The 12192-nt window shown below is 41.1% G+C and overlaps 1 protein-coding gene across 8 annotated transcripts in view; it reads right to left on the bottom strand.

The window, feature by feature from the left end:
• LOC1280018 (netrin receptor UNC5C) overlaps positions 1-10555 on the bottom strand; it is a 57021-nt gene extending 46466 nt beyond the window's left edge. For 3 of the 8 annotated variants that reach the window (XM_061658396.1, XM_061658394.1, XM_061658390.1), the window contains exon 1: positions 9575-10555. The gene's annotated coding sequence lies outside the window, so the exon portion shown is untranslated. The remainder of the gene's footprint in view (positions 1-9574) is intronic. The other 5 variants (XM_061658398.1, XM_061658392.1, XM_061658397.1 and 2 more) reach the window with 3 other exon arrangements.
• Between the last annotated feature and the right edge of the window lie 1637 nt (positions 10556-12192).

The following is a 12192-nucleotide window of genomic DNA, read 5'->3' on the forward strand; positions in this document are numbered from 1 at the left end:
TACGTTTTGTCTAACCCTCCAAAGGTGCCAAAGGTGTAATTCATACAGGAAGCTCTTCCCAAAGCATAAGATATCATAGTTTGTGAACGAAAAAAACAATTCCAGCTACCAACATAAACCGGTTTGAATGTGATCGCGCAAAACGCTCAACAGCCAACTGACAAACGACCAGAGTATCCATTACAGTTGTTACCTACTTTCACAAATCAGCTGCATGATTAAAAAATATTTGAATACGAAAACAATTATATCATATTGTTGATGACATGTGGAAACATTCTTATTTATCTAGGTACATAAATAAGTAAAATGTAGATTTGTATTCAACCAATTACATGTTTTTAATGCTTGTAGCTTAGGGAACGTTCTAGTTTCGGCTCCTTTTTCTAACCACCATCTAATGCGGATGATGGAAAAAGATTTACGGCCATACACATCCAAGTGAAGGAGGCTGCTCGCTTTGTTTTACTAATATTTTCAAGCTGATTACAAGCTCAAGCTACCAACGGGCCGAAAGAAATCTCACCTTTTCTCTCTAGTGCTCATAAAAACCGGCAGAAGTTAAATAATCGTTTATGGTTGTTCACCAAAACCTGATGTTCTTAAGACAGCCGCTGCCCAGGCTATGTGCGCCGGTCGGTACGTTGAACCAATTCCAGACAGCATAAAGAGGCAGTGAGAGCGAAAAAAAAACGCATCTAGCCCTACCTGAGGGCAATAAAAGTACCATAAATCAGGATTTACTGTACAGCAGTTGCCGCTCTGTGACATTAGCTTTTAAAGCTCTTATATGGTCGGTCACCTGCAGCAACATCCTCCGAATGATACGAAGGCAATTATGCTTAGCGATCTGGAATTTGAGAAACAGGTTGTTTCCGTGTCTTTTCTTTGACATGAGAGGCGCTGCAGCTGTTACACGGGCGGACGTTTCTCATCCGAACCCAAACCATCGTTTTAAATAGAAAGCGAGACTGTTCTAACACCCACTGTTTCCGTACAAGGTCGGTAAGAGGGATTACAATTTCGTTGATTAGATTTCGAACGAGACTTTGTGGAAGGCCAAGCAATTACACGACACAGTGAATACTTGAGAATTTCTTTCGAATTTCTTCGCAAGGGTCCGTCGCTCGGGTCCGTCATTGTTTTCAATCGCAAAGTTAGCTTTTTACCCAGTTTTACACGATCGTATCGCAATTAAATGAAAAGAAGGTTTCATCTAAACTTACGCGAGCTAGATCGAAATTACTGTTTTTGTTGTTGCGTCAGTCATTTCATTCAACCATCGAATTCACTTTTAATATTCCAAGCAGCATGATTGCATTATTGTTCCCTAATTCTGAAGTCAAACACATGCGGGGTTTGGATATAGAAATAAACCTTCCCCACCAGGAGGTTTCGTCAGCTGTTCCGAGCATGTCAGCCAGAAATAAAACCCGAGACAAAGGTGCGAGTTTATGACTTCTAACCCCTTTCTAACCCCGAAATTGGTCATTGAGCAACGATGGCTGCACCGAACCGGAAGTGTTCCCTTTATAGATTACTTCCACCATTTTTCACTTCCCTTGCGCCGCAAAAAGGTTTCCCGAAGTCGTTCGTACTGTAGAATTCAATTTTTATTCCAACCCTTCCCAGATGACATTGAAATGCGGTTTGGACACCGACACACAGAGTGCGGTACACGGTTTCAATGTTCACGCCACTGAGCATTGAGCTCGGGCCCAAGCACTGGAAAATTACATACACATACGTACATTGCGTCGATGAGTAGGCATACGTATTTCTGTAACGTGAGACTTCATGTTTCCATCGTGGTCGTGTATAGCAAACTGCAACGGGTCTAATAAATATTCAGATGACCCTACTAGCAAGCAGAAAACGAGTATGCCTCTGGATTCATAAACTTTGTCGCATGCGAAGTGTGTTAATTCTTCTAATTTGAGTGTTGGGGGAAAATTTTGAAGCCATTCGTTAAAATATGGTACAGTTCGTTAGCTCCTTTGGGTAATAACGTAGGAAAAATAGTGGGAAACTGGGTTTGGGGATGGTTTTGATAAATTGTTCATGTAACAAAAAATGTAGACTGAAAACTCACTAATGAGCTGTGACTGAATGAAATGAATCTAAGGCTTCTTTTTGTTGAAAGTTCTCGTCGCATTTTAGAGTTGTAATATGATATGTAATATCTGAACAAAACTTTCCAGACAACTGCTGGAACAATGAGATGGGATCCTTCCATTGAATCGTAGTGTATGGATGAAAATACGGCTTGAATTGAAAATCGTATTGGTTTTCAATTTATATTTGAGCTGCGGTTCATCGGTACATAATTATTCACTTAAAACAGTTTATAGTATAATTAAGGTACATTGTACATTGTACATTAAAATGCAGTATTTATACGATATAATGATATACACGTGGGCCAATCAAGATTGAAAGAAGTTGATAAGGCCACTTTCTAATGAATCGCAATAAGAATATAAACAGAAAAACAGCTAACCATCAATGAAAATCACTGCTACGATGGAACTGTGATACATACTTTAACCTCATAACCTGATTTAAGCCTTCAGGCAAAAATATACAAAATAAAAAAGAAAGAAACAGACACAAACAAATTATTAGCGAATCAAAACTTTAACCGTTTGATCAAGCTTCCAGCCGGAGTGCTGATTTCTCCCGTGCTGAAAGGGAAATGTTTAAATAGAAGCAGTCACATCCCGAACGATCGGTAAATGAGATTTTTATCGTCTAATCACTGTCTTGTGTCTTAGGGTTTGCCGAACCACTCATCGATCATTCTTTGACTGCGTCACGCCAGCCGCAGCGTTGACGTGCGGTTGGGGTTGATCGTTTCGATCGCCTGTCGTAGCGACTACCTATTGGCAATCCGGTCGCAAAACTTGTCGACACCGATCCGCGATCCGAGAAGCATTGGCTTTGAACTATGATTAATAGTGTGTATGTGTGTTCGCCGCACCGTGTCTGCTCTACGCCAGCTATCAGCTGTCGATCGACGCAATGCATTTGCCGCACCTATTACGTGTGGCTGGCGGGCAGCAAACGGGTCAATTTATGATTGAGCAAATTAATTTGCATTCTTATTACGTGCTTTTCCGTGCTCAAGTTACGGCTGTCTCAAAGAAGGTTGTCTGTAGAAGGAGGTTGCGGTGTAGAAAAAAAAAGCTTCGATCGTTAGCGATAATGATTCTCGTTACGTCGGATGATATGATCATTACATGGGCAGCCTGACAGTTTGTTCAGATAGAAGGTAATTTCTGTTGCAGAATTGCAGTTGAAATATTTCTAATATAACAAAAGTACTGTTTGCTAGAACAAAATACGCTCCGGCAGAGGAAACTATGAGTAATCGTAAGCATTCTAAAACGTGTTTTGTCTTGCTTTTTGATACTCCGGTGGTCTGATGATATGGTGGCTTTTGGTTGTTTTAACCCTGAACTGACATCAGCCTCTTAATGGTCTAATAAACGCTACGTTTTCATATCAGCGCGATGAAAACATTCGCTTGCTGTCGAGCACAAGTAGGCGCGAGTACGATGCATGTGTGTCGGGCAGAGTCTGGTTCTAGGTAGGAATATTTCAAATGAATGAAGCTGATAGAGCGAGAGCCATACTCGATTCAATCATCACGCACAACTATGTTACGGTTGATACGAACAAGTATGTTTGCAACACAGGAAAAAATGGAAAAAAGTAACAAAACCACGATGAAGCAAGCTTTCTTCATGGTGGTAGAATGCGATTATCGGTTTGTGTACATCATTATTATTCTAATCAATCGCCTTGGTGATTGCCGTGCGGTTCCCGTTCCTGCCTGTGGTAAGAGAAGGGTGCGGAATAAGCGGTTAATTTATTGCATGATAAGACGATTTATTGCCTATGCAGCCCATGGTGTAGAGCGAGACAGTTTATTCAATGCGAATGCCGATTACGGCTTAGTGCGTGCCGGCACTACTGCCCTTTCTTCAATGGACACACTTATGGAAAGTTCATTTTTTCTGTTGTTGTCAATGATTGTTGTGCACGTGTTTAAAGGAGTTTTTTGCACCGCTCACAGTTTACGTTGAAAATACACATCTAAAAAATTAATTGTGAAACAATTTTTTTGCCCGGAATACTTTCTAAAAAATCGGAATTCTTTCCAACAAAGGTCCATGCGATTGTTATGGATCAAGAATGAAGACCGGAAGTATTTGAGAGTATAATTGAATAGACGTCTTTGTTAATCATTTCATGAGCTGATAATTCTCTGCAGTAGTTTTTATAAAAAATAACATCTAAAACGGGCCTCTTTTTCTAGTTTTTTAGCAGTATGAATGAAATTCTAGAACATTTACGTAAATCTGGTGAAATACAGTTATGACCCGATTTTGGTATGCATTTCCATCATCCCGTATCAACTTAATAACTTCTCAATTCTCTTAACGAAACTCATGGTATACAGGGGAAGGCATACAACATAAGCTTTCAGAGCAAAGAGTTGAAAATCGTGCCAATAGTTTATTTCGTCATCATCTACAATCAACTTGCAATGCAAGCCAACGCACATTTGCTTCGTATTCGGCATTGTAACCGAATTGGGATTGAACAAACTCAACGGAAGGTTGTCGATGATGTAGATTCGGGCTTATGATTCAATCAAGTCTGTTAAAACGGCATGGTGCTCCGACTTCCTTTATTGGTTGCTCTGCTCTGGCCACTGTAAGGTTAATTTATTAATTTATTTAAATTAACCTGATTAAACATCATCATAATCGTTCTGCCAAAACAACGCACCAGGCTTATGATCGACGTGCTTTTTTCAGTCAACATTCGACAGCCTCATGAAGTATACAAGAATGGCATCAGAAGCAACATGGAGAGAACAGGAAATTGGACCAGACGGCAACATTTGTGGCAGGCATTAAGATTTTCAATCCAAACGGGCTGGCATCCAGACAGATACGTATAAAAGTATATCAAAAATTCAAAATTGTTTCATTTTCGTGTTGGTTTTGGTGACACTGCTGCAGAGAAGAACAAGATATAGATCATTTGGGATGTTCGCTTTATACTGCTGTATGGAATTCACGTCAACATTGAACTGAATTTTGGTTTTTGGTTACACAACAAAATTTCACTTTATATTATATGAAAAACTCACAAAACAGTTTAACTAAATTCGAATTGTACAGTTATGATTGATAGATATTCATCTGTTCCACCAACATTTTTCTGTCGCGTTTTGTATATAGCAGCAATAATTTGGCAAATATTTGGAGAAGCGCGGTTTTATGGCGCTCGCATCAGTTTAGAGCTGGAAGTGTGGAGTCAACCACTGAATTAATCTTTGCCGTTTATTATATCGATGAAAAGATGCCTCCAACGATTGTTAAAATCCCCCGTACCAGGAAGGATGTGAGTGGATTAGGGTAAAATAAAAATTACGGCAGCGAATGGTACATGTTAACCCCGGTTTCGGTTAACTTTGTGGTAGTTTGGGCTTCGATCTATATTAAACGGAATATCAACGTCAGATCCAATGAGACTGATGAGCCACTTGAACGAAAAGTTTGCTACAACATACACCCGGCCCAAAGTTTATCAATTAGTGGTTTGTTATTGCATCAGCAGTTCTACAAACTCCACGCTCATTGACTCTTTCTCTCTCCTGGTAGGGTTACGGGGCAAGTAAGCGTGGATAAATTAATTCTGTAAACCGCTTTGCATGAAAGTGCATTCAAGCGTTACGACGAGCATCGCTTGTGGTAGTGCTAAACCACTCATGTTCATCAATCTCACGCGATGTAGCGTAGAGAACGCGGATCGGGAACAGTTCGCGTGCAGGTGTGTGCTCCAAACCGGGCGTTCGCATTTCACGAAAAACACATTATAGAATGGTATGGAAACGAAGAGAACTAAAAACAGTGCTTGGTAGTTTATAGCGGAACATAATAAAATAACACACATACCAAACAAAAAACCACACACGTGTCTAATGAACCCACCCCATAATCAATCGCCCGCTCAGCAAGTAACCTTTGCAGAAAGTTCTGGCGCTGCTATGCTTCGGTGGCGCCGCTCATCGAAACATAACAAATCCAGACGCACCAATAACCAGAACCAGTAACAGACTTTCGAGAGTATAAGCCTGGACGGGAATGCGTACGGAAGACAGGGCTAGGGCAGGAAAGGGCATCGGTCTAACGAACGATAACGTGCACAAATTGCTCCCGGTTGTGTGTCAGGATGTGTGAAGGATGGTCGAGGCTGTGGGCAAATATGCAAAGCATGTTTAGGGCGCCCGTTGTTGTGTCCCTTTGCAAATGGAATGGAAAAATAGAGCGAGAGGCTGAGAGCGCTGCTCGCCTTGTTCAAATCCCTCTTTCGTCACTTCGTCAGCAGCAGACAACTTCATCCTGTGTGTTGTCGCCATAACAAACGCATATGGGAATATTGCAGTTTAGCCGCCGCATTGCGTACGACTAGAAGAACGAGAGAAAAAAATGACTCACTCACACAGAAAATGTAGCAGCTGATACATCTACACCCCAGAGGAAGCTTTTCTGTGAATGGTGTTCAAAAAAGTGCTCGCGTCATCGCGCTGCTTGACCAAAATGAGGCCCATGTAGGCATCCAAATTAAACCGATGAACCGTTGGACAAACGGACTGATTGTGTACCGCTTCGCGCCTGCAGCGGTTGACCCGATATCGCACCGGAACACAGTGACTTTGCTTCGATGCGTCCGCGAACGCGGTTTAACATGCTTCACTTGCCCCGGTTACAATACAACACGGCAGATGGTGCTTGTATTTGAAGAAAGGATAGAAAGAGAGGTTGGCAGAGAGGCGCAGAGAGGGAAGTGAATTGGCACGAGGCTATAAAATATAGCCTTAGTTTAGCAATGTTGGAAAAGAGCGGAAGGTATTAAATAAAACCAGCAAGTTCAAAATATACGCAACGAGTTTGAGAAGTGTAAAATATTCGAGATAGGTAGTAGAAATGCTAGCATTACTTGCAAGAGGATAAGTAACATTAATTGATGAAGCAAATGAATATTCTCTGAATGTGAATAATATTGCATTTACTGCATTAAACATGCACTAAAGATAACACGACTGTAACGCAGAGTTTATGTTTTCTTTGTAATGTGTGCTAGAATAGTTCAAGCGTCTCTTCAATAAATTGATTAAACCAATATTCCTATACAAAACAAAGGAAGTCATCTCGAATACATGCTACGATCCTTTGTACAGCAAGTGCAACCTTATCAAGAATTGCATTCCTAGCCAATGTATGTTTTAAAATTATTGTTCATCGGTATGACTTCGAACTTGACCCATCAATCACTGCGATTGATCAATGTTGATACGTCAGTGAGCCTCCATATTTGCACAATCTTCCGTTCAGAGAAAGCATGACTAATGTTATTTAACATGCATAATTTCTTGTCACTGTTATATGGGTACTGATTTAAACTATGTTTGTTATCACATGCTATTGCATCGAACAGCAATCTGCAGTTTTAAATCATCGAAAATAGAGACAATAATATGTTTTACAATACAAGCTGTTTTCAACAATTAGCCACATTAAAACATACATTTAACTAAAGTTCAAGTCGTACCTTCAGCGTCACATAATACCGGTGAACGGCGATCAATTTGGTCCGCTACTTGACACTTGCCCGATATGTTGACACCACCATGGTTTCAAAGCATTCCTATTCCTTTTGCACGGCCACGCCACCAAAACACGGGGCAAGATCAAAGAGTAAAATGCGCGATTTTATTTACCGTACGCCCGTTCCATGTATAAAGCGTGCCGATTGGAAGGATTTCTTGCTCCGTACTTGGTCACGCAGCATCCCGGCCCGCGCGGGACGTGAGCGGGAACGAGAAAGATCGATGGAGATTGAGCATGCAAATATTGAATCACGCAATTGAAACATTAATCTGATGATTTGGGTCATGTAAGTAGCAGAAAAGAAATCGGCAAAAAAGCACGTTCCCGTCAAGGGAGGGGAAAATGCGCGAGAATCAAACAGAGAGAAGGAGAAGAAAAAAAAAGGTAGTTTGACAGTGAAAGTATTTGAGCGAGTTTGATCGGTTTTGCAAGAGATATTAAATAAGCTTAAAGATCTGCCAGTAGTTTTTCTATCGCAAAATGAGATACGAACACAAAAAAAAAGGAAAAATGTTCGGCGGAATGTGAATAAAACTTTAACATTGTAAACTAATGACGTGTTAAACGCTCAACACGCTTTGAAACAGATCGCCCGTAGTGGCGAACGTTTTGTTTGCGTTGAAGTGCGACGATCAAAGATTTCAACACGGTGGTCGGTGGGACCCGGACATCAAAAGAATGAGTGCGACCAACCGCAGACTGACGTTTGCTATGACATGGCGTGATTGAAATCGATCGCATGTCCTTCCTGCGAGCGATCTTTTTGAGAAGAAAAAATGGATTCCATCAATAACATGCTTTAAGCTCCGTTTGCTCACAGGGAGAATATTGGTTATGCATGTATTAAAAGTAAACGGGCTTTTGGTACATTTCCAAAATCAATTTATAAGCAATAACAACGTATGAGAACACTTTCCATCTAATAAAACGGGGCTAGAACTAGTACAAACGGTAACATTGTTTTGTATATTATCCCAATATCATACGATTCCTACATAAACACATGAACCTCCTTCCGGTTATTGACCGAAAGGAGCCAAAACAGACGAGTGAAAGGGCAAATTTCACATAACATGCCCTTTCTGCATCGATAACAAAACAGAAGCGCCCTCTTACCGAATTAGGCCGAAAATAATCATTTATATTATTGATCCCATCCTCCGCTCATCTTATCGGTCGCACAAGACCAACCATCTCTGGCATTCCATCGAATGGGGCAAAACGCCGTATCATATGGCAGACATAAAAGGGTCCTCCTCCTTCTGCCGGTTGTTGGGCTGGTTTATGTAGTAGAATATTACCCTCGTACCATACAGATAAAGCGTCTGCCAGAAAGACGTTCGTGAGCGTTGTTCGGAATGGAAGAATTTCAGGGAACACTTGGGCTGTTATTTTTGTTGTAAAAGTAACCACAGCTTCCTGCATTCTGGATAGAGGTTCGTAGATCACGCGCTTATGTTAGATTGCTGGAGCAAATATACTTGATCTTTGGATCGAAGTATTGCGTCTGGTTCATGAGAGCCGGCCGGTATTGCGGTCAAGGTTGACAAAATGAATGTAATCAAACCGTGATTGAATTGACATAAAGAAAAGAAGGAAAGCAATACAATTTCCTCCAAAGTCCCACAGGGATATCGGCGAAGTGTTTTCGGAATTATTGGATGGCAGGCTCCACCTCATCTAAATCCAATTTGTGAACCAAAGGACTGTGCAAAGCACGCAATTGTCCAGAAGAGTATGTTCATTATAGCGCACGAAGCGTGGCGCACACAGAAGACGCATGGGGAACGGGGGCCTTTTGTTTCAGAAGTTTACCGAGCGCACATTACATCATGATGTAAGAGATACACGGGTGAAGTGATGTGTAAAAACATTGTACAACTTACCGTGTAGGAACTATCTCCGATGGTTGCGTTGGTCGATGCGATTATGTTATCTACGTTTTAGACGTGCAAAGGTGATAAATCATTCGTTGTTAATCCAAATTCGATTTATCAGACGTCATTTGTAATCCGGCGCGTATATCATTTCACAGTACTGTGTTCCCAAAAGCAGATAAGTATTCCGTTGTAGCAGTTAACGATTCACTAGAAAACACCTCTTCCATCACACGAAGAACTTCTTGTGCCTTTTTGTATGCTTCAAGATACGCGGCACATAGGATTATAATTTTTCTCGTTGCACTTTTTTATTGTATTGCCGCCACGGAAGAGGTCGTTGATCATGCACACTGATGCAGCGGTATCGGATGCATCTTTCCGGAGGCTTTTTCTCACACTTTCTCACCCCCGGTAGGGGCACTATCATTATTTTCACGGTCACGATTGCATCAAATCACATTGCAGACAAGCCGTTGTTGGTGGGGTTATGTTTTCACTATCCACTCTTTGCATGCCGTTGCACCATTCCTTCCATGACAGCATTTTCAACATCACTTCATTTGCGAACGTCGACAGGCGACCTTGAAGAGGCACGTCAAACTTTTCGCACCAACCGATGCAAAAATAAAATTACCATTCCCAATCATAATATGCACATTTTTGGGCGATATTTTCACAGCCTGTGACTGTGTTGAGTTGCCGCCGGTTGCTTTTCACTTATACCTTGGGATCACAACAACCCTTGACACATAGGAGACAGTGCTAGAAGAGGCATCCACACCACGGCGCTGAGCACTGGGTTGTCAAGGAACGAACGATGCACGGACGAAAACAACAACTGAACCCTCTTCCTCTCGATACGTTTACCCTTCCATACAACAGCTCAACACTCACACCAAATGCGCACGAAAGTCGTTGAATGGCCGCGACGACGAAAACACGTCCTACCCGGCGAATGTTTTCGATGAGACTGAGCGAGAGAGGGAAGGAAACAGTTTATGCTACGGGCTGCTCGCTTGTAGCATGGAAATGAGCGGAGCGTTGGGTGGATTCTGGAGAGAAGCGATTCGAAGAATGAGAGTTTAGGATGGATGCGTGAGAGCAACCGAAAGAAAGAGAGCATTGAATGAGAAAGTGAATCTTTCCATAGTGAGGGCGATGTGAGAAAGCATATGCGCGGAAGAACTCACGCACATTGCGTATGGGAGTGAGCGCGATGGGCTTTCGAAATTCCGATTCAAAAAGTGAAATGTGTAGCGGTATAACAGAATATGTAATTTAATAAAAATATTGCCTTAACCAGTAACCAACGACAACCGATGTAAATTATTAAATTCATTTCATGTAATTTTCTGTAATTAAAGTTATTTAAAAACTTTTATAACTGCAGCTTAAGATGAGCGTTGGACAAAAATGCAAATTAGAAAAGATGATCCATTCGTGACACAATGCATGGAAATATTCTTTAATGCTGTAGAGAAGTGTTGCGTATTTTTAGCACTCATACGTTGTTTGCTGAATGATGTTGTCGCAATATGCGTTCATGGCTTATTAACATTCTTCTAAGCGAATAGATGGTAAGATGGTCCTTATGGAGCTCGCAAAGGTCTTTCCTGGAGCAATCTTAATAATTAAGTTTAAGATGAAATGATCTCACATAAATCTAACATTACATTAAACATACGTCGTTATTGAGTCAATATGCTTCTGTATTGAGCCTTTTAGAATTTAACTTTAAGACTAATGGACTGTAGCAAATTGAATAAACTATCAGGCCTCATAGTATGCAAATACACTCGGAACGATGATTGACATGCAAATTGGCTTGCATCGGAATGCAATTTTCGAACCATCGATTGAATACGCATCCGGATAGCTTATTCCTGCCAACTGTCTTCGATCTCTAGTGTACAGATCCAACCCGTCTGCGTGTGTGCAAAACGCAAAGGCAGAGATAAACGTTGGGAAGTTGCTCCGTTTGCTTCAGCAAATGTCTTAATGAGTACGTGCCTTCCGTCCTGGCGTCGCACCTTGAATGAGAAGCGAACGGTAGACCAGCTTTGCTTCAAAGAGCAATATCCTCATCTAGGGGATAGCTTGTAACAGAAACAGGTAATGTAGTCGTTGCAATGCAAGGCAAAGTGGTTTTTGCTGTCTTTAGCGCTCAGTACTAATCGGAACAGGTTTATTGCATTGAAGTGTCGATCGCTTCATTTGTTGGAAATAATGTTTATTATGATGATGGTGGTTTACGATCAGACTGAGTGGGTAAATCAAAAGAAGTTCAATTAGCAATCTGTTCAAAAGAATATTTGTTTTCGCTTGGATGTAACTCCTACAACATAAAAGCTTAGCATAAGTTGATTTTGCAGATAGAGATCAATTTTAAACAATCACAAAAACTGCCTAGCCATGAGCTAAAGGTTGGTTTTGCATCTGAACCTGAACAGTTTTTTTGTCTGCTGAAATATACTTCGTTCAAGCGATATTGTTGTGCTGAGAAGGTAATTTGACACTTCCGTTTACTATTCATAATTGACATCAATTAATTAAGATGGGACAAAACGGATAGACTAAAGGCCAGAACCACACATATAAGCTGGTCATTGCTCTACTCTCGGTTA

The sequence above is a fragment of the Anopheles gambiae genome, chromosome 3, assembly GCF_943734735.2.
Source record: "Anopheles gambiae chromosome 3, idAnoGambNW_F1_1, whole genome shotgun sequence".
Classification (NCBI taxonomy): domain Eukaryota; kingdom Metazoa; phylum Arthropoda; class Insecta; order Diptera; family Culicidae; genus Anopheles; species Anopheles gambiae.